At 36.3% G+C, this 24,520-nt stretch overlaps 1 protein-coding gene across 10 annotated transcripts in view; it reads right to left on the bottom strand.

Moving 5' to 3' along the window:
- dmd (dystrophin) overlaps window positions 1-24,520 on the bottom strand; it is a 728,160-nt gene that overhangs the window by 603,489 nt on the left and 100,151 nt on the right. The gene's annotated exons all lie outside the window — the stretch shown is intronic.

The following is a 24,520-nucleotide window of genomic DNA, read 5'->3' on the forward strand; positions in this document are numbered from 1 at the left end:
GTTAAAAAAGTCAAAATATGTGTTAAACCCCTTTAGACATTTTTCATTCAGTTAATATAATGATTCAGTTAATATAATGATCCAGTTGATAAGTCTAGGCTGTACAAATGAATAACAATTCAGACTTCACATGTTTACTTAAATGTTTGTTCTCATGATTTTGTAAGATTTTGCATCATGAAAAACTGACAGAAGGAAATTGCACTACGCATTTTGTGTAATGTATTTTAAGAATAAGACTGACGTTGACAAAGAGCGCACAGCACATTATCATCGTTATAAACAGGCCCAAGTACTGTCTTTTTTTTCTTTTCTCCATTTATTAGACAATGCTGACACATCCAAAATGTTTCTGAGTGACACCCTTGCTTAAGAGTTTTGTTTACACCAGTTTTAAGTTTAAAGTCCTGTAGTAGATGTCAGTTTAGGTTTGGTTCAAAACCTATATTATCAAGAGCTATTCATGGATTTACCATTGTTACAAAGCATTAATGTTGTAATATTACCTAAAAGTATTTTCTTGTTTTGCACTTTGGAGGAAGTGTTGCTTCAGCGTCCTGTTGAAAAACCCTTAAAGCTCACTAGAAGACACTCTTATTCCACAAGAGACTGGGTCAACTTTACATATGAACTGTACATAGTCGCATTATGATTGGAAAAGGAAAACTTCTTATGTTATTTTATAGTTAACAAATGTACTGGCACCATTCCAGCAAGTACAGTAAAAGCATACTGGTGGTTATTGTATACCTTTTTATATGATATATATATATATATATATATATATATATATATATATATATATATATATATATATATATATATATATATATATATATATATATATATATAAGTAGCCTGCCTGTTTATTCCTTTTTTGTAATAGTATGCTTAACTGGACTCCACATACATGTAACCAAGTTCAGATAGGTTTGATTATTTGTGCTCCTGTCACTTTAATTGCCCACGCAGGTTCTAAACTTTTCTGAGGTGTCTGTTTTAGGTACAAAAAATGTAAACATCTTAGAAGTTTACAGTGATGTTCTGGTTCCAATCCTGCCAGTCGGTCACTGCATGCCACTATTTGTCAGTACAGCAGCACATACAACATTTTCCTTTAAATGTTTATAAGTGTTTGCAGGGAGTGAGCCATTTCAAATTCAACTCATTGCAAATGTGGTGCCATTTAAGAATGGGGTTTTGAAAGAATCTAAAAAACAAATACCGCAGAAAAATACTTCCGAATAAAAAGCAAAGGCATTGGGTGACCTATTTCTTTAAAAAATAAATCCCACCTTTCAGAGTTATAAAATAGGCACTGATATAATGTTGTGAAGAGAACCATTTTGTTTCAAGTTGTTGTGAAGCAATTATACAAAAGCAACAAATACTATATGTAATTCAACACCTTCCTGTTTAAAACAGCGGCTTATTTCCAAACTTCGGTTATCAGTAAAGGTCAACAAACTGCTGATTGTTCCATACTGTTCACATCTTAGAAAGGGATATATCAAAAGATATCCAGGAAGGCTGCAGCTGTCTCCAAGCATTATTTATAGCAAATCAATTTAGTGTTGATTTTTATCACCTCAATGCTTGTTACATCTAAGCTTTCTACTCACCAGCTAAGCTCCCAGACAACTGTCACAGTCTCTATAGCTGCCTTCATTGAAAAAAAAAGCAATGCCTTCTTGTCTCCTCTTGGAAATTCTCTAACACATTCAATTGGACTCTTAATATTAACAGGATGAACCTGTGTCAAGTGCGATTTCTGAAAATATGAACCCTCAGATCACAAAACAGGAAACATTCCAAGCAGTTAATTCCTGTAGGAAATCCACATAGTCTGTATTAAGTCTCTTGCTTGACTGCAAAGCAAGGAAGCAGCATGTGTGACAGAATTACGGAATGTTTCACCCACCTCTCCACCCCTCCTCCCCTGGAATGGTGTGTTCCAAAGAACACATATCCACCTGCTTTAATTCTCATAATCACTAAAGCCATTTCATTCAGATCCCTGTAGTACACTAGCTTGTACCTATGGTTTTGATTTTGTTATTGAATAATTAATTTTTGTTTTTTTACTAAAATGATAATTTAGAAACATAACTTTCCTTAAAATAAATGTATAATGTCCAATTATGTTTCCAAACTGCAGGAAATCCCACAACAACACATTTAAGGGATTTAAGGTCAGAGGGTGTCCTAATGTCAAACCAACCTCCTTTTTATACCCAGAAGCTCATCAGCAACCCATGGAGGCCGACCCCACAAGTCTCAACTCAAGCTCTACGGTACCTTGCCAGTTGGGCAACTGTAAAATAGTAAGGTCGCCAGTCCCTGACAATTTTACCTCCCCAACCCAAAAACGTGTCCCAGTCAGTGTGTAACTCATCCCTGACTGTACAACTCACCCTGCTCACCTCACAGCTGTGCTTTTACCAGGTCAGCCACTCACTAAGAATTACTCTTCATAAATTACTAAAATTGAGATCATGATTTTTAATTCTCCTTTATTTTGTCTAGTAATACTACAAACTACTACAGAAGCACTTCATTGTTCTAGTGGCTTAATAATAAAAGAGACATGTTGCAGCAGGGCGGTAGGGAAGCCCTGTGGTTTAAACGTATTGTTTGTTTATTTTTAGAACGGGGTCTCCCTCTCTGCCCCTGTTTCGTATTTGTTTATTATGATTTATTTATGTATGTATTTGTATATATGATAGCGAACCACCGTGTGTTTTGTTTATTGTTTTTGTATGTGTAACTATGACGGGATTGCCATGCATTTTGTTTTGTTATTGTTTTGAAGATGTATGTATTTATATATGAAGGTGCAGAACTGCATAAAAGGCTGCAGCTCTCTCCCCTCAGGGGAGGGGTGTTCAAGAGGGGGACCAAGAGTGAGGAGCAAGAGAGAAATTTTAAAAAGTAAGATATAGGAACAGTGAAGGCGATCGCCCAGCCTGTCCTATATTTGTGTTCGAGACTTTGTTTTTGTTTGACCTGTTACTTGTGCTCTGTGAGCACTTATTATTCCTCATATATATATATATATATATATATATATATATATATTATATATATATATATATATATATATATATATTACTTAGAAAAATTTTCGCGTTACACGCATGCGTCTTTTGCAACGTACTGTCTGTTGTTCTTCACAAACACGAAGCAGTCCAGCATCTGGCCTGACGTTACCACTCAGCGTCATCCTGTCACACACGTCTTGACCATTTTTTTGCTGTTTTGACCTCATGCCAAATGACACTGTGTTAATGAAAATACTGCAGAAGCTCAAAAACACAATAGTTAGGACTTTTGGAAGGATGCAGTTTGTAAAGCCAAGACGAAAAATTAATAGAAACATAAATAAATGCCCCCCCTTGAGAGCCAATTTACAGTGAAATGAATAGTGCTGTGCTCTAGCTTTGCTGAATGGTAACAATGTCATAGGCTTTTGGACATTTCAATACATTTTAGTATACAGACCTCCTCAATTATAGCTGTGCTCCAAATTACAGCAACAGATGCCATAAAACAAGCCCATTCATAAGCCAACTCTTCTTGATAAATGTCCCTGGGCTGCTAAATTTATCTCACAATAAGAACACTGTTTAACTGATTTTAAATGCCTTAATATTTCCTATTACCTGCATACAAAACAGTATGTTTGCAATTAAACATGTATGTAGGTTCAAATTACACACAATGCATGACTAAGCTCTCGTACTGCATATAAAGTTTTAGAGCATTTAGACACATATATGTATACATACACAAAATGCCGCTGTTTAACCTGTGAATTGAAGCAAGTCATTTATAATAATCCAAACTAGCCTTTCTTTTGAAATGTAAGCTCTTTAGTAGCTATGAGATGAGCAACATCAATAGCCTGTGGGACTTCAATCAGGGGGAACCATGTCTTTGTTTAGTGAATCATCGGACTGACCCCAGACAAACAACTATTGATTTACAATTAAAGAAAATGTGACTACAACATTTCCATACATTTCTGGCCTTTCAAAACAACCCATGCACTACATTAAATGCAATAGTTCAAAACACAAATATACAAAAATTATGCAATTCATTTAATATGTTAATTTGGAAACTTTGCTTCTTTGTTTTTTAAAGTTGGTCTATGGGCATGGTGTTGAGCCATTTCAGGTGAGTTTTTTAGGTACTGAATGCAGTGGAGAAATCCACAGAAAAAAACAGACCATTACTGTGGATATTTCCAACTACTCCATATGCCTGTTAGCTCTGTAAAGCACAAAACATCTCAGTCATTAAATCGTAAAGCATTTAAACTCAATGAACTGCGATTATATGTCCCTTACCAAACAAAGTGAACCTGCAACATACTTTACAATAATTTTTAAACTATCAAGAGCACCCATTATGTAACGTGCATAACATCACAGCCTTGTGTTAGAGCTCTTGTATAACATGAAACTGTTCTATAACCTGCATAATACAATATTATAAAACACCATAGTATATTCAAATACAATAACTGCACCTTTTATGTATACAGCACACCATTTTTTGAAGACAGAAAGTATATTTGATTTATATATATATATATATATATATATATATATATATATATATATATATATATATATATATATATATATATATTGCATTTCTTCACTGTTTTAGGAAAGTAATACAACAAACTGAGAATCATATAGAAGAACATACATAATAGGATATTAAACATGAAGAACTTAAGTTTTGGGCACCATTGTGAGTTATACTTGGTTTATCTCACTTTTTTATTTTTTTATTGCTGTTGTTTTCAGAGCGTGTATTTTAAAATAGTCGAGAATCTTAATATTAAAACATATATGAAAGGGAAACAACAGAGGCTTCTGCATCAGATGCTTTAATTATTCAACCAATCAATATTAAACAGGTTTAACAGAGCAAGAGGGATGATAACATAACCTTTTAAAATGTAATCATTTTGTTTACAGCGTTTTTACTTTTTACAATATTCTTGCTAGGCTTTACTTCACTTTGTTATACTTTGACCATGATGTATTTGCAAGCGCTTGTTTTGCAGGCGCGTTTAAGAGTGATAAATCTACAATAAAGTGTTGTTAGTTTGTTCTCCTAGTTGCCCAGTCCCTGAAGCACAGTATAAAATGACACGTTACTATTTAGATGTTAGGGTCATTTTGCCTGTTTCTATTTGAGCTTTGTGATGCTACATATTGACGAGATGGCAAAACACAGGTACTGTAAACGTCAATTTTTTATAAATGGGATTGTGGCAGAGATCGAATGATTCTTAATGTTAGATCTCCCTCCCGACCTAAGAGGGTGCTGCGTAAAAGGAACAGAGTACCCTGGACTGGATGGCCCGACAATTCATTCCCAGTGTTAGGTGGAAGTCGGCCATCTAAAAAGGGGACAGATCTTCGGTACACTAAATCATTGACCCGGATGGGAAACAATGTGGCATGCTCGGATCTGTTACCATCTGTTCCTTGGTGAATGGTTAAATTGAATGACCAGAAGGAGAACCTGTGTTGTGAAACGCAAGTGTTTTGTTTGTTTTCTTTGTCGTTAATAATATTGTTTCTAATTATTTGGATGGCTAACACGATCCGGAGCTGCCGCCAAAGGCCAGCACTAAACCCGAATCAACAACACTACAAATAAGCAGTACATGCCGCTGTATTGCTTCATTACCATTGTTATTATTTACTATTGCTTCGCCATCAGGCCACTGGATTTAAAAACCATTAAACAACATTTCACCTGGATTGTCATTGTCTTCTGTTTATTAATCACTGCTGCATTACCCTTCACCTGCACACTGTTAACCACTTTGCCACAGGGATGTAGTGACATTTACTAAATGATTACACTAAACAAAAAACAAAACAAAAACTACAGCCTGCTTGCGGCCATAGGAGAATCATGATGAGTTTGTTTAAAAATGTATTTATGCATAGCTTCCCTTTCTATTAATTTTCCCATTCTCACTGTGCAACAAAAGCCTGGCTTTGCTCAGCAGTGAATCACTGCCTGCAACTGAGCAATTTGCAGGACAATGTGTAATTGGTCACATAGACACTAATGAACTGGCTAATTTTAATAACTCTCACTTCACATCATCAGAAAACAAAAACAAATCCCTGTTGCAAGTAATCAAGCCTGAATTCTTGACTTATTTGCTAGAATACAAAACTGTACAAATTACTTTTGATTTGTTATTGGCAACACTCCTATATCTATTCTAAATTTATCTCACAACTACCGCAAGGAAAGATTCTCTTCTACGGAAATGGTCAATACTGACAAGTACAAAATAGCCACTTGAACTGTTCTCAAAGAATTCATGCAGATGAAAAAGCCTGGTTTATACATCTGAGAATGAAGAGGTTAAACTAATTCAGCTCCAATGAAACAGGAATATCGGCAACATTTCATTGGTAGCTAATTCTTTCTGAGTGTACAGTAGGGGGGTCAGAATAGGTTTCTGTAGCAGAATTCTGAGCTACCTGCAGACAATATAATGCACATGAAGGGGAGGCCAGGTAATTTTACATTAAGCCCCCCCCCCCCCCCGAGATGAGACTGTTGCTATGGACGGGCGCATAAATCTTTTCTGCTAAGCAGGTCATAAGACATGAGGAAGCCTTCCGATCGACTACTATTGTAATCCTGACATATTGCTCTATTCACTGTTCAGTTGCATTTTTCATGCTTACAGCTACAGCAAAAAGTCAGATAAATACATGTTTTTTAGTTTTTTTTTCTCATCTCTGCCCATTTTCTTATTAAAGCCTTGCCACTGGTCTGCCTTAAAGTTTTTTTTTTTTTTTTACTCAATCTGGATCCTCAATTTTTCCTGACAGATAAATGTGTATGTGTACAACACATACACTATGCATTTACATTGCTTTAACATGGTTAACCATGGTATTTACTGTGTGCACTTGATATATACTTGATTTTATCACACTTGGCTATTCTTTTACCATAGTACAAAATACAGTACTTTCATGCTTATATAGGAAGTGCCCATAAGGGCATGTGGCAGGGCAGAAGCCCTGTAGGTGTAATGTGTGGGTGGGTGTGAGGAATATCGGGTTGACAACGAGGATGTTAAATTCCATGCCAGAATACATATGGGAATGTGGCTGGGCCATAATTGAATGACTAATGATTAATTAAGCTCCAGCCAAAGGTGTATAAAAAGGGTAATCACAGGTGTTGATATTAGAGTTAATGTTGGTTAATGTTGGTGAAGGATAGTGTTAGTGTTAGACTGTGTTAGTGTTAGACTGTGCTTGTACAGTCATTTTTGTCATTAGTTTGAACCATGAATTTTGGCCTTTGTGCCTGTTTATTTGTTTGTTTAGTGTGTCTTTGTAATTTTTGTGTGCAACAGTGCTTAAACTTGCAGCTTCTAGTGTCTGAGTCTCTCTCCCTGTCTTTCCACTGACATCACCCCTGTCACAGGGCACTATCCCTTTGAACATAAATACATCAGCAGTATCAGCAGGCATGTATAAATGAAATAATAAAGAATACAAACATGTACAATTACTGTGCAATATATTCTATAACGTGACATTGTTCACCCCCTAGAAAAACAACTACAATACGTAAAGGAAAGTCTTGATCCTGTGTTGAATGTAATCAGTCATCCTCGTTCTTACATTATCCAATTGTGCACTACCTGTAGCACACAGATGCTCTTTTGACTATTTATTATAATTGATCAATGTCCTGGGAATATATACAGTGAATTATTGGGAAGCTGATCACTTTTTTTACCGTTAGTAAAGAGAATAACTAAATTGACCAGCTACAAAGCATTAATTCAACCAGTGGTGTAATTGAATTCCAGCTGATAATTTAAATAATATTATTTAATCTTGTCTGCCACATTACCAGGCATAATAAGCTTAATGGTAAACCCTCCAAATTGAAAAGCTATAACAAATCCTATGAGAAGAGATGCTTTCAGGCACCCTGCTGATCTTTGTCTTTAAAAGAATAAAGCAGGTTGTTCTCTGCTGTATGAAATAAAAACGGCATGGAACAATAGGTTACAGCTACAAGCTTTCTGAAAAATAACAGTCCCGATTCAGAGAATGAACCCCACAGTTTAGATCTGTCAGTTTTCACTGAAGCAAAGGAAACTGTACAGATTGCACTTAATGCATTAAAACATCACCAAAACAGATGAACACATGAACCCATTAATTACCAAATACATTTTTTCTTTGAAATAACAACTTGTATTTATGTAATTTGATACATTACATTTAGACATTTGTAATTAGCAAAATAAGAATAAGTTATCATGACACTACAGTTAAAGAGAAAATTAAAATAACAGGTAGATGCCAGTTAAAAATGCTCCAAAAAGATTACAAAGTAGCATGTCCTCAAATGACGTCACAGGCACTTAAAAGCCTGGGAAAATTGTTGCATGTTTATGTTGCAACAAAGCTGGAAACTATATTGATCGTTTGAAATAAGTAGTAACGCAGGCTTATCTCTGTCGTGAATATACAGTACTGTGCAAAAGTTTTAGGCAGGTGTGAAAAAATGCTGTAAAGTAAGAATGCTTTAAAAAATAGACATGTTAATAGATTATACTTATCAATTAACTAAATGCAAAGTGAGTGAACAGAAGAAAAATCTAAATCAAATCCAAATTTGGTGTGGCCATCCTTTCTTTCTTTGCCTTCAAAACAGCATCAATTCTTCTAGGTACACTTGCACAAAGTCAGGGATTTTGTAGGCATATAGTCAGGTGTATGTATGTAAAGACACATCATGCTTACTTCCCTTCTCAATCGGAAGATGTCTAGAAATGCCATCAACTCAGAATTGCCAGAAAACAGTGGGACCCTGGTACACCCATCTACTGTCTGGAAAAGTCCGGTCAGAAGTCGCCTTCATGGAAGGCTTGCGGCCAAAAAGTCATACCTCCGACGTGGAAACAAAGCCGTGACTCAACTATGCACGAAAACACAGGAACTGGGGTGCAGAAAAATGGCAGCAGGTGCTCTGGACTGATGAGCCAAAATTTGAAATATTTGGCTGTAGCAGAAGGCAGTTTGTTCGCCAAAGGGCTGGAGAGTGGTACACGAATGAGTGTCTGCAGGCAACAGTGAAGCATGGTGGAGGTTCCTTGCAAGTCTGGGGCTGCATTTCTGCAAATGGAGTTGGGGATTTCGTCAGAATTAATGGTCTCCTCAATGCTGAGTACAGGCAGATTATCCATCATGCAATACCATCAGGGAGGCATCTGATTGGCCCCAAATTTATTCTGCAGCATGACAACGACCTCAAACATACAGTGAAAGTCATTAAGAAGTATCTTCAGCGTAAAGAAGAACAAGGAGTCCTGGAAGTGATGGTATGGCCCCCACAGAACCCTGATCTCAACATTATCGAGTCTGTCTGGGATTACATGAAGAGAGAGAAGCAACTGAGGCTGCCTAAATCCACAGAAGAACTGTGGTTAGTTCTCCCAGATGTTTGGGCCAACCTACCTGCCAAGCTCCTTCAAAAACTGTGTGCAAGTGTACCTAGAAGAATTGATGCTGTTTTGAAGGCAAAGGGTGGTCACACCAAATATTGATTTGATGTAGATTTTTCTTCTGTTCACTCACTTTGCATTTTGTTAATTGATAAATATAAACTAGTAACATGTCTATTTTTGAAAGCATTCTTACCTTACAGCATTTTTTCACACCTGCCTAAAACTTTTGCACAGTACTGTAGGTTGTCAGAAAGCACTCGTTTTTGGCTTGTTCAGCAACCATGCAGCAAAGTAAAGTTGAATAACAATAAAGAAAAAAAAGAAAACATATTGAGGATCTGATTAACTTTTCATGTCAGGTTGATTTGGAATAAAAACTCTGATTCATATCAAACTGATTTTGAATAAATATATTGCCCATTTTTTCCTCTGATAGAGAATCATCTCCTCTTTAAAAATATGCTAAATATTTTAAAGAGCAAGACATCTCAAAAGTACTACAATGGTACACTGAAATGGTCTCCTTTTTCTAGGAAAGCTGTACAACTGGGGATGGGGAGTTTGATGACGGAGACTACTTTCTCCCTAAATATCTTGGCATCTCTGAATAGATAACTGTCCATATTACCCATAATTCTATAGCTACTGATTTTTTCACCTTAACCTGAAAGCTACTTTGATCTACTTACACTTCTTTTCACTAGTCGGAAGACAGTTACAATTCACTCATGAGCCCCAAATAGGGTGAAACATGTCTGCAGTTGCTGTACTCTTGATTTTTATAACACTGTGAATGTACAGCAGAAGCCTTTTGGCGACTTTCATGCAATGTGATTGTAATGCAAAATGCAAAAATGTGCATATCACTATTACACACAATTCTATAGCTACTGCTTTTCATCACCTTCAATCGGAAGGTACTTTTATATAGGTATGATGCAAAGCAATAATTGACAGGGCATTGGTTGGTGAATGTCTCTGCTGCAGTTAAGAACCAATACACATTGGAAAAAGGGTTTCATTATACATCATTTTTCATCATGAGAAGATGCAGAAAATATAAATTCCATATAATTGAATTTCTAAGTTTAGAAAAGAGTATTATTGTGTGTGTCACTGGAGTGCAGACCCAAAAGTAAACCCTGAGAAATGATTGGAGAGGCTGTGAATAATTCATGAAATCTGTAGACAGATGATTGAAAAACAATAAAATATACAATCAGGTGTTTCTGTGCAAAGCACGGTGACATTAAGACAGTGTATCAGCTACAGATAAGCACATTCCCTGGTGCATTCAACAAATATACCCCGTCTGTGCTTTTTATAGAAAATTCGTGAGCCTCTGCCCAACAAAAGCAGATGATTTATAGTGATACCATGGTGATAAAACGTACACGCACGCAAAAAAAAAAAAAAAACACACCTGGCAGCATAATAAAATGATTTGCTGAGATATCAGCAAGGTCTTTTACAGAGGGTACCAAAGAGAAAAATGAGTGTACAGTTTTAGAATCGTGCTGTACGTCCCATAAATCTGAACTTACAAGTTACAGATATGATAAGATTTTTTTTTTGTTGTTGTTATCAGCAAATCAGTTGCAGACATCTAGAGGTGGTCTAGAGTATGTGGCTAAGCTAGAAAATAAACGAATTACCCACATCGATATTAACCCTCCATCTGAAAGCACATTTGGACATTATATTAACAGCATTCTTCAAAAAAGTAGCGAACAGAGCTTAATACTGAAGTTAAAAACTGAACTTAGGAAATTTTATTTTTTAAAACTGCATTTATTAAACAGCAATGCTAAAGTGACGTTGGGTGATTTAGGTTATTTTAATGGTGGTTTCTTTCAATTTTATTCCAAGAAACAGGATGCCTTTGCACAGGCTATGTTTACAGTTACACATATTTAAAGCACTTCCTATGCATAAGTAATATGGAGAAGTGCCAATACAGCTAGTGGGAAGCTGGATACAAGGTATTCAGCAGGTTTGGCTCATCCTTTGTTTTCTCACTAGATATTTGACATATTTCCATACATTTTCGCTCACAGTTGTGCATAATCTCTTTGAAACATTTTTAAATCAGGATTCCTTTCATCTATTTTTTATATCAAGCTGTAATTTACACACATACACATTGCGATACAGTATTAGGAGCTCTTGTTTACAACAACACAAAAACGCACTGATGTCATTCAGCTATGCAAGCATTTTCTATGTTCCTGGTGCTGCTTTTGTATGTAATGATTTTTTAAACCAGGAATTATAAGAATTGCAAAAGACACAGTGATTATGGCATGATTAATAAACCTAGGTGCATTTTACTAAGCAGGGAAACTGAATTTCTCTTTACAGAGTGCTGCCCTAGCCATCTCAGAATTTTAAAAAATCTAGATAGCAAGAGCTGGTTTCTAGAATAGCAGAATAACAGAATATCTGTTTTTAGTTACTCATTTAGACATGAGCAGACACAATAAAAGAAAGGTCCGTATAGGCTTTCTTGTCTTTTTAATGACCTCTAGTTGCAGAATTAAATCATTCCCTGTGACAGGGGCAGCGTTTACATGCACAAGTCATTACAGTTTTCCTGACAACCTGTTTGCCATTCTTTTCAGGAAATGTGTTGCTATGTATTTCTGACTTAGGAAAAAAAATCGGCTGTACCAATGCAGATTACTCATAGTCATTTAGGGGAGGGGATATTTAAATGCCCGTGAAGGCTTACTAAGTAGGAAAAAAACGACGATATCGTGAGGAGAGCTTCATGCATTGCCATGAATTTACTTGTTGTCGCGCACATTCTGAATTACCCCGCGTATTAGCTACTTGTTTGTCTGGTTACCTTTCCAACAGACACACACAATTGTATAAAATATAATTTCTACAAGTTTTACTACTTAGAATTTATATTTGTGTGTGTGTGTGTGCTTGTGGAACATTTAAAAGTTACATTTCATTAACACTAGAACTGCTTTTTACGTGTTTTTATTTTGAATATAACCTACAATATATTGTAGGTTGAATATAACCTACAATATATATAGTGACAGGATGTAGCAGGAAAGGAGGCCTGCAAACAAAAAATGGTTTGTTTATGGCAGGGACAGAGTTAAAGTCTCCCTGCCAAGGTAATTGTTTTGTTTAATTGTTTAATTATCACCTGCACCTGGCAATTATTAAAAATTAGAGCCAGGTGCAGGATATAAAAGGAAAGCAGTCAGTCTACTCAGGGTTGCTGCTGTGTGGAGGGCCTGGTTGATGGTGTTTTCAACTGTTATGTGAAAGTCTTTTTGGTGTTTAATTTTATGTTTTTGTGTCAGCTGGTAAACAGCTTAGCTCTCTGGTTTTATTAGAGTAGGTTCCTGGTGAATGTTTAGTTAGTGCTCCAAATAGGAGCTAGGTGTTTTTATTTCATTTGTTTATTAAAAGTGCGCGTGAGCGCTGTTCCTTTCAATCCTGTGTGTCTGGTCGTGACTTTGAAGGGAAAAGAATCCATGTGAGCCTGTGTGGCGAGCCATAAGCTCACAATATACACACACACACAAACTTGTTATCTCTACTGGACCTGGCAGTCATCAATTCCTTTGTTTTGTACAAGGTAGGCAAGATTTAATCTTGAACAGTGCTGATGCAAACATTTTGATCATAAAACGTTCAGCTGCAGCAGCTGAACCTGGAGTCTATATTGCAAGTGACACACACGCAAGATTTAGATTAAAAACTACTTTGGCTTTTACAGTTTTGTATGTGCATATATCTGTTTACACACTAGATTTTTTAAATGTTTATTTTAAGATTACGTGATTAAGTCAAAAAAACAGAATCTTGATTTCTGAACCCTTGTGAGTCACAAGCACGATTCTTGCTCCGGCTTAGATGGGTTTTTACAGCTATTTTTATTGTGAGAAATCAATTGACCCTGCCCTTAAAGTGCCACTGCCAAAAGGATGTCCTTTTGCTGTTTCACAATGTATCCTCGTTACAGTGTTGCACAGCCATGACTATAGAGTTGATTTTCAAGCCAGTGTTTCTGAAGAAGACCACTGTGCTATTCAGGAGTTCAGGGTAACCAATTTCAGGCACTAATGATGAGGATCTCGCGGTCTCTTTCCCTGTAATAACAAAACCTCCCACTATGAAAAATGGTGTTGAAGCGGTGGAACAATTTCCTTCACTTGGTGAAATAACCAAGTGCACGACTTTGAAAGGACACTAACAAAAACGGCACAGTTGAAACAGCTTTGAGCTTCGCTGCATCAGAACGCAATACTAACCAAAAACAACTATAAATATGATATCAATCTATAACCACGATATCCCAATATTATAAAGCAATATAACAGATTGAAAACAATAAGGGTTCCACTGTCTCACCAATTTGGCTTTTATAGCATTTTCATGCACTGAAGTATTTTATCTTCAGAACTATTGAATTCCCTGTAACTATTTACCTGCACACCCTTGATAATCCTGGAAAGAGCTATGATACTATATAAAGTTTCTGATACATCTGACAGGCTAGCACAGCACTCCTCTAAACCAACCTTAACACCAACTCCCAACAAACAGTTTTTGCACTTTTTTTAATACACCTGTGGCTGGAGCTCAATTAATCACCAATTATTCCATTATGGCTCCAGCCACATTCCCACATGTGTTCTGGAATTTAACCCCCTCCCTGACAACCCAGTATTCCCTACACAGCTAGACATTATATTGGCAGGGTTTCCACCCTGCCACAGTCTCACGTGTATCTGTTCCTTAATATTTGCAAGAAAAATAATTACTGTAACATAGCACATTTCTTTATACTGAAAAGGGCATGATTCTTGGCAGAAGTTGTATATTCATACCATCATTGCTACAGTACTGTACATAGAATGAAGTAACATAACTCCCCTTTTGGCAAGCAACCCCTTAATAAAAACAGATGGTTAAGATCCATCTGACTTGCTTAATGCTAGTTATGATTCAATGTCACTGGCTTTCAAAATTTGAAGATATTTTGTAATTCCTTAAACTAGGATTTTATTCTTTGTATCTACAAATCAGAGCATGTCAAAGTCTGTGTTATTGATGAATCTCATATTTTACAAGTCCTATATGAAATTGAATTGTATTAAGTTAAATTATAATGCCCTATTAAGGCTAAAAGGGACAATGCCATTCATAACTTTTAAACTAGTATTTAATGAAAGTGACTACTTTTGTAGTTAAATGTTGTGTGATAAATTGATTATTCTTTAACACGATAAAAGCCTTGCATTAAAACTAGCTTGACTGTGAATTCTTCCAAAAACATAACCATTCATTTTCCATTGTCACACTACAACAACACAATGACGGAAGTTACCTAATTAGCGCATATCCTGGACTTCCTCATGTTAGCTTTGGTAAATGCTAAACAGACATCCACCATTTAAAAGAAAACAGTCATGGTTCAAACAGTGGACACCATCACTACAGTTTTGTTTAGCAGCCCCCACAGCTAATTACTTCTCAGCCAGTTGCTATAAATGGCCAGTGCAAAAGTGCTGCAGGCAGTCAATCATAACAGTCCATATTTTAGCAATGTATTTCATATTGTTAAGGTCTGTGTTCCTGGATAGCTTAACAGGCTGATAGGATGTTTAGAAGGAGCACTACTTGCCTGAGGTGAAAGCCCAATTTCGTGCCCTATTTTTAAATTGTCACCTTCAGTACCTAGTGTACAGTATTGTAGACACCAAGCCCTAATAAGGAGTCTTCACATTTAACTCGCTGCCCACAGCTCACATTGTCAAGTAAACGCACACTTAGTTTTCAGAAATTGTCTCGCATCAGTGCCTAAATGTATTGGATTTAACATGTATTGGACTTTAACATTTTTGTGTCAAAACTCTGTATCTCGGCTATTTCAAATCATTTAATATATGAAAAGAAAACATATTTCAATAACTATTAAACTTTCTTTTTAAATAGTTTATTTTTATTGAGGCTTGCAAAACATATGTCACAACAATCTCACATCTAGCTGTGCATATACATATTCTAACTTTAAAGAAATTAAATACACTTTAACAAGTGAAATATAGTTGATGTATTATGTTACCTTAATATGCACCACACCGAATGTTTGCAAACCTTAAGGCTGCATCAAGCATTTTTTAAAAATTTTTGTACTGCAATCAAAATGCAAATGCAATTTCCTATCTTTAATTTACAGTACCTTGTCGTCACTATTGTACTATCAAAGTCTGTGTAACGATAAAAAATGGAGATGACTGGGGTCCAAGTCCAGTTACATCCAGATTTTTCTGGGAGAAAGTCCCAGCAAGTTTGTAACTAAACACACCCCAACAAATAAAGAAACCCCATTAGTCTTCTAGTGTCTGACAATCCGCTGCTTACAAAAGGGTTAACTGATCCAAAGAAATGTCTTTAGAAATGAGAGTATCTGCTCTAAACATCAGCAACAGGCTCAGCTACGGGATTAAATTCAGTAGGTGTTTTTTTCTTCTTAGAAATTTACTTCTACATATCAATTTACTATTGTATTAAGTATATTTCTTATTACTTCTAACAGTTTACAAATCTTACATAATTGTTACATTATGCATGTTATTTACAGCTAACTTAGCACTGTATACTACGGAGCCCAGGAAGGAATGTGACATGAGAGAAAAAAAAATCTATATCTCATGGTCTCTCATGTCCCCTGTCGGGCTCTACAGTATTTAAATTATAAACCGTGAAATCTATTTTAGCTGATGCATTTTAATTTGTCAAATCTTTGTAAAACACACTTTCCCAGTGTTACTGCTATGATGCACGGGACATCAATTGGTATATAGTATTAGCAAAACAACACACAAATACATTTGTTTATTCTATGTCATTGGTTGCAGCAGTTCTTATACGGTCTCACTGATTTACTGTGATCCACTACCAGCAGCTTTTACATGCTTTTCACAAAGGTGGTATAATAAAAAAGTTTAGTGATGTTTCCTCCTGCTTTCATCGCTGCTGTTTTCTGGCAACATACACACAGGCATGGAACACTAACGTCCAGCATGAGACCTGCACTCCCATGTATGTTCACAGGAAACGTGCCAAATTTGATAAACAAATCCTAGATAACACACTTCGATGCATTCCATGCACCCCTCTTCATCAGCCTCAAAAATATGTAAATGGATGCACGTTATACTCTGAAATCCACGGCAGTTCAGCACCTAAACTAAACATTGCACATCAATCACCATCAGCTTAAAATTGATTTTGGTGGTTGGAAAATTAACATGCAAGAAATTAACGTGCAATTCAGTCGTTTCTATATCTACAAGGTGTCAGAAATCTGGAAGTGGAGGGAATTTTGTATTGTGTTTCTACCTTGACTGAATTTATGGAGTTCTAGCTTTTACCTCCCACTGGTCTAATGTAAATTAGGCTAAAAGAGGAGGAGGGAAATAACAGTAAATATTATAGATTATGATCATAATCAATAAACTGTCAGAAATAATGCCAGGGAATTCGATCAGTTGCCAGAAGAAAGAAAAAAAAAAAAGCAGCATTGATTGCCTATTAAATTTTGGCATGAAAGAAATGTATAGAATATTCTAGTACTGCTCAGCAATGCATCCAGGTCATTTCTTTGTACTGTCTTTTTGTTTTTAACTTGGCTGGCACCTAAAATAGAAAGCAGTCAGTCTGTTTCAGAAAATAGCTATACATTTATTCATTTTTAATACTCCTTTGGCTGCTGTTTGCCTGCACTCACTGGAGAGATGCATTCTAACAGATAAGGTCAACGGTTTTAAAAGCAACAAATATCTAAAACATTTACTTTTGAATCTTGTAAAAATAAAGCATATAACTTTAACCATTTAAAATCTAGGGTTTTTATTTTTTTGTCTGGCATACATCTAATGATTAGCACATACATGAAGTACAAAAATAGTTTCCATTGCAAACAGAGGGAAGCAAAGACGTGCAATTAAACAGTCAGAGTAAAGGAAAGATAACACAGAATATTAAGGGGTTGGAGCCAGCTGTGAACCAATAAGTACATGTTTTAATTGGTTTAAATACATTTGTACTGATTTGTTTGTGATTGATTAATGTTATCATTGTGTCTATGGTGACTACAACAAGAAAATGAAATGTGAAACCATCACTGTGATCCAGTGATTCGTCCAGGGTTTGTAACCAGAAGGTCACAGGTTCAAATCCTGCTGCTGACTGGCTCACTTTGTGACCCTGAGCAAGTTAATTAACCATTTACACTCCAAGCAATTTGACTATTATTGCCAATTGCCTTTCCCACATTTCTGAATGTCCTAGAAGCATGTTGTTTATATCAAAATTTAAAGCACATTTTTACTTCATAAAATCTGGAATAAAAAGTGTTTCCTAGTGTGAGGCGAGAGTGTATTAAATGGAATGTCCAGACAGTAATTTATGTGTACAGAAATAAAATAATTTATTTTTATTTTCTATACACAACAAAAGGATTAAATAACAAACGAAAAACAAAATGGTGTGAGGGAAGGAGTGCAGGGGTGAAATCCAAAACAAACTGATGACTCGTCTTTAATTTGTCTTCGTGGTGACCATAAACAAAAAAAAGACAAAAGAAATGTTAGTATTTCAAAAAAATCCCGCTGCACAAAACCAATCTCTCCCTTCACCCGTTACTCCTCCTACTTTACTTTCGGACCAACCCCGAACACAGTAGTACGTTCCCTTTAGTATGTAATGTCCCGCCTCTGTAGTCAGTGGAACACCAATCCCCAACCGACACGTGTCCTTATCCTTCACTTGACTCCAGTGGCTGGAAGTTACATACTCGTACTTCCGCCCCTCACCAAGGTGCCGCCCCTCAAAAGATGACTTTTGCCATGGTCACGAGATCTTGGTAAGGGAAGTCCCGAGTTGGTTTGATGCCATCTACTGTCGGGAGGCTGAATCACAGACCGAAACCCCTTTGACTCATCACACCTAGACTCTCACTGTTGAGAATGTGAAGGAAAATAACTCATTTACAAAACTCAGTTTTTGTAAAATAAACCATGAAAACATGTATATCGAGTTTTATATGATAGTCCTATATGTTGGGAAGTTCCACACAAAATTTCAGCCAAATTGCACCAAAAGGACCAGAATACCAGTATCCGAACATTGTTTGCAATTTCAGTTTTTATTGGCAAAAGTGTTTTATTAATGTGCACATGGCTCCAAAATCCTTGTTTGGCTAATTATCTCATTGAATTTGGTCTTGAATTGACTCCAAAACAGACGTTCCTGGATGGATGTAGAAAACAAGTTATACCAGAGTTTAAAGGGTTAACCTCCTTGTGCTCCATCCTGCGTATGAGATGTTAAATCAATGTCCAATTGTATGTGACTCTACATATAATGCGGAGTTCGCAGCCTACCTCTGTAAAACGCTCTGTGATGGTGGTCCACTATGAAAGGCGCTATATAAAAATAAAGATATTATTATATGTGTTTAAGTCCCAGACAAGGAGAGCTAACATTTGACCCTAAAATCATTCCTTTCAGTAGGTTAAAAATTAAGTATCCTTATGTGTCACATCACTGTATGAGTCTGTGAATTTATAGCACAATCTTCCAATATAGCTTTGTTTTTATTATAACGGTGATAAAAACACAGTAAGAAGCTGTGAAAGCAGATGATAATCAGCTATGACACTTCTATAACTAACCCTGTAATAAATATCCTCCATCCTCCAGAGGCAGTTGATGGCACATAATTTTGTCAACACCTAAACTCTATTCTCTACTGTCGACAGTGCTAAGATGAACACTGGCAGCCATGCTGGCCCACCTTTCATATTTGTAATGCTAGCTACCATATTTATTGTACTTTTCTGCCCCTTAGAGCCATGGAAATTCCTTCATACTTAAATGTAATGTTTGTCAATGCCAGGAAGGAAGTTGTTCCAGATGCATAATTAAAAAAAAAAAAAGCTTACCGTAAACTTAAAATATTTTGCCCCTGCTTTTTCCACGTACATGCATACATACACAGTACCCACAAATATCTATTAATCACCAATACGCGCATCTCCAATGTTAAAGATTCAGATATAGTGTGCTCTGCCACACACACCGCACACAGCTGTGTTGAACAAAAAAAAAACACAGCACAACTGCAATTGCCAAAAAATTGTTTGACATATTTCATGTAAACTTTGTATGAAGTGCAGGGAATTATGGAGTTTCTACAGTAGTTGGTAGGACAAGTGTGTAGCCTAAGATCAGAGCTGTGTCTTGCATGGTATATGTGGTCCTACCTTGAAAATAACCCATACTATATTTACACATTTGGAGAGTACTTTATTATTATTATTTTTTTTGTTCTCCATTACATTAACAATAGCATCAGGGTATTGTCCACAACATTACATTTACTGTAGTTTACACTTAGTGTTTGTGCTTTTTGAAAATACACTCACGTTACAGCATAAGTAATTGAAATCCGTAACATTAGGGTGCAAAACACTAATGTTATCACTTAGTACAACAAAACAGAGGTGCAAATAAAGACATAACCCCTCTCGTGTCTTATTTAAACTGTTACCTCTGACCGGGTTACCGAGCTGTAATCGACAATGGAGGATATTGAAGTACTTCTAATTCTCTGACTGCAGCACCAGAGGGAAGGGAGGAGGAGAAAACGACCCTACCCTGAACCCAGAATAGTTTGTCCCGGTCCGACATTTCTATATCTAACTTCAGTACAAATCTGCATAGATACAGATTGGATATAGGCACTATAACAAAACTGTGTTATCTGCTTAAGTCTGAATTAAAATCACAAACAACCCGCAGTCACGCCATACCTGTACAGGTTACAGTAGCCCTTCATTTTCATGCAACAGCTGCCATCCATACAACAGCTGAGGACATATCAGGCATCTATCAGTCTTCTATGTCAAAGATACTGATGCCACAGATGCACTTTTCCGTAGGGCAAGGGAGTATACAAGATTTCAAATTGGGGATGTGGAACAAAATAGAGCCAAACACACATTTTATCAGTTGTCTGGCTTGCCAAACGTGCTAGGTATAATAGATCGCACCCATGTTGCAATATCTCCAGATTCAAGGTATGAAATTGCTTTCTCAAATAGAAAACATTATCATTCTTTAACTGCAAGTTTTATGTGATGCTCAATGTATTATCACTGATGTAGTTTGTAGAGTACCTTGGCTCATGTCACAACTCATTTACCCTGGAGAACTCGTATTATAAGAAGTGCCTTGTTCAGAAAATTCAAACAGGGCTTCTAAGTGGAGGCTGGCTAATTTTAAAATATATATTAAATACATAATTAATATATGACCATTCTAAATGGATATTAATGATATTAATGTATTGTGATTTTTCACAAACATACACCAGCATTAAGATATTGTCAAGAATATTAATATTGCATCAGAATACATTGTTATATTGAAATACATAAAGGATAGTTTTGTTGTATTATTATGTAATCATTTAGCAGACGGTTTTATCCAAAGCGACTTACAGAGACTAGGGGGTGAACTATGCATCACAACCGCTGTTCTGACCTTTTTATGAAAGGTTGTGTTTTTAATTTTTTGGTTTAGGTTGTATGGTTTTTTTTATTTTTTTTGGTTACAGTATGCCGTCTTTTTTTTTTCTACAAAGGTAAGAATTCAATTCTGTGGTATAAACAATCTGTATTATGCTGCCGAACTGTTAATCCTATTTTGTTTAACTGACTGTCCAAACTCCCTGAATTATAGCAATGTCTCACAGCCTAGCAGTTAAACATAAATTGGAATGTTTTCATGAAACTTGATGTAGGTTGTTGACAACAACTATAAAGCATGATATCATGCACATTAAATGTCAGCACTCCAGGGGTACTTGTCTTAATTGCAAAATTTATTTGCAAATAGCACGCACAAAATTCTAACACACAGCACCATTGTAGGACCATTTTCAAATTACATTTTTGTAAATTTACGGTAATCTTGTATGCAGATACAAGGTACTGCTTTATATGTACTTGTGGCAGGTTGGCTTGGTGGTGACGTTGGGCCAGGAAATGAATGGAATGCACAACAGGCAAGTACTGAGGGGCGAGGTGCAAATGCACTTGTTTTTGTGTTAAATACAATTATTAAACAAAAACAAAACACTTTACAAAACACAACAGCTTGTTGGCCAAACCAAACAGACAAAAACACAAAACAAAGTGAACACTAAATCAAACAAGTATCATGCTGGTTTAAAGCCAGCATGAGTAGCAATTGTTTCCTTTCAGTATCTGTTCTTGTCTCTTTCCTCCTCTGGACAACCCACCCCATTCAGCCAAAGCTGCAGGTCTTTTATATTGTGGCCGAGGGGTCAACTGACTATCAATGCTCTAATTTACCCCTCAGACACATTCAACACAAGTTTTATCAAATGTGTGGTCAACAGCCAGTAAACAAACACTCGCCGCTGACCATGTATACTCACGATTTTATCTGGATGGGGCATTTTAACCCCATCCAGGCTGTAAAACAATAACAAAACATTGTGTTTTGTACAAATTAAACAATAACACAACAAATACAAAATAATACACACAGGGGTGGGGTGTACCCCATCACAGTACTTTAAAGCAACTAGTGCATAAATATCTCATACCAAGCATGGTTTCCTTAATTTCTGTACACATGTGACAGGTGCTGTTTTCATCTTATCTAACATAGCCTGAGATTAAACAGATGTGCCTGTACTAATGCCTTGTGACCTATAAAACTATCTTTTGACTTATTCATAAACTAATAATAAACTCAAAGATGCTGAGTGAAAAGCAAAGGCTCTACTAACACCGTTCGTGTCATAGGCCATGCTAATTCCCTAGTCTTCGATTTGATCTGGTATTTGTACAAATGGAGCTACGTACCATTTATACACTCTCAAGATCCTTTTGACCTTTGTTATTAGGCAATGAGCAAAAGGGACCATGGGTTCATATGAGTTGTATAGTACTTGGATTTGGTTCCATACAATTCAACCTTTGGACTATCAGACATACCTTAACCTTTCATCTGAAGGCTATCCTCCTGCAGGATTTGTAATATAAAGTCAATCCTCGTTAACTAATTTTGGATAAGACAGATTTCCTGATACTACAGATTTTCTACATGGTCCTGGTCACTTATTTTATATATACTGTGACAGTGCGAGGGCCCTACCTGTGTGTAGTGTGTGTTCACTATGTGTGATGTAATTGTGTGTAGTGCACGGGAGAGGTGTCATGGCCATACGGCTAAAAGACTGCAGGTCCCAGAAGCCTGGGTGCACTGGGGATTGTGAAATTTAATTAAGTGCTTGTAATTAGTGTGCATAGATACTTGTCTGTGGTGGTGGTGGTTAATGAAGTAGGAGTCCATGGGAAATCTGGGCATGTTTGTCACTGTGTTAAAAATGAGAGGTATTTCTGAAATGGGTAAACTGTGTAGCGGTCCTGTACAAGTTAGCAAGGACGAATGTTTAGCAGGGGCTCTACCTGGGAGTTAGGCTTTTGTTTTTTGTTTTTGTGTTTGTTTTGTTTCTTTGAAAATAAAAGTGCACACAAGTGCTTACCTGCAAATTCTGTGTCCGGGTCTGCTGCTTCAGGATGCAAATGAGAGGCTATGTTACTAATATACACACACACAAACATTTCATACTCATAAAAACAACTCACCTAAACTTTATTTATTCTAGTATAAAATTGTATAATTGCAATCTTATAATTATGGACAAAAACCTTTTAGTAATGTTTAATGTTTTTATGATTCTTCACCCTCAAAGCTTTTATTTGGTACTGAATGCATAATACAAAATAATGGTTAGGCCTAATATACTTTAAGTACCCTAAGTCAAGCTTTCTGAATATTAGTTGCCATGGAGCTGCAGAAAAAACTGCCATTATCAATTAGAATGAGATTCACTATAAAAAAAAAAAAAAAAAAAAACAGTAATGTGACTTGTTATGCTACTGCAAATGACCTTCCATTTGAGAACCGTGTGGAAATTGAAACCTGACAAAAATGTGCCTAACATTACAACAACAAAGCAATCTAATATAATTATGTGAAATAAATCTCAAAACTGTGACAGTCCTTATCGGAATAGAACAAGAAGGCCGTGTTCAACTGTGGGTGCCTGACATTCCTTTGAAATGATCAGATAGTTGACATTTAAGCTCCCTACATCCTTAATGTTTATTATAATTGTTATTATTCTTTTCACTGGATCCTTTCTTTTCTGACATATGGGTTTCTCAGTTCCACATTCCATGCATGCATACTTGACATTTAGTGCACACGTTCATGACTTTCAAACAATCAGCTGGTGCAATTTATATTACGATGGCAACTTTCAAAGCTCCAAAACTGTGGCAACTATACATTCTGCACAACTATACGCACATACAAAACATGGAAGTCCCCTTCATGTTCAGCGCGCTACTCTTCTGAATTTCAATCTGGATAGCAATCATTTCCTGGCCCTGAGGGCAACCCTCGGTTATCTCATTGCCTCGACATGATTAAAGCATTACAAACGCCCTGATTGGTAATTGTGGTACTTGTATTTGAAAACAAACAGTATATTCAAACACTGAGCTGTTACATGAAAAAAAGTCTATCACCATGACTTATTTCCAACATATATAGACATGAACATGTATCCCCAGATTCTGATAGCAGATAGCTGCTAAAGTATGTCCAGAGCACTTTACTACTGTAAATACGGTTACAATATAACAGAAAGAGATGGGCAGACAGACACCCACACAGATTATGATTTTGAATGCTATAAGTACTGAATGGCTAGTTGTAGTTTGGGTTCTGGCAAGACTACTGTTGGGATACCATCACCAGCAATCACCACCAACCTTTCATTCTATCTGAAGCTCTTATTTCTTCCCACACTGTATGGCCATGTTTCTATGTGAATTTTTT

This window comes from Polyodon spathula, chromosome 9 (assembly GCF_017654505.1).
Source record: "Polyodon spathula isolate WHYD16114869_AA chromosome 9, ASM1765450v1, whole genome shotgun sequence".
In the NCBI taxonomy this organism is placed as follows: domain Eukaryota; kingdom Metazoa; phylum Chordata; class Actinopteri; order Acipenseriformes; family Polyodontidae; genus Polyodon; species Polyodon spathula.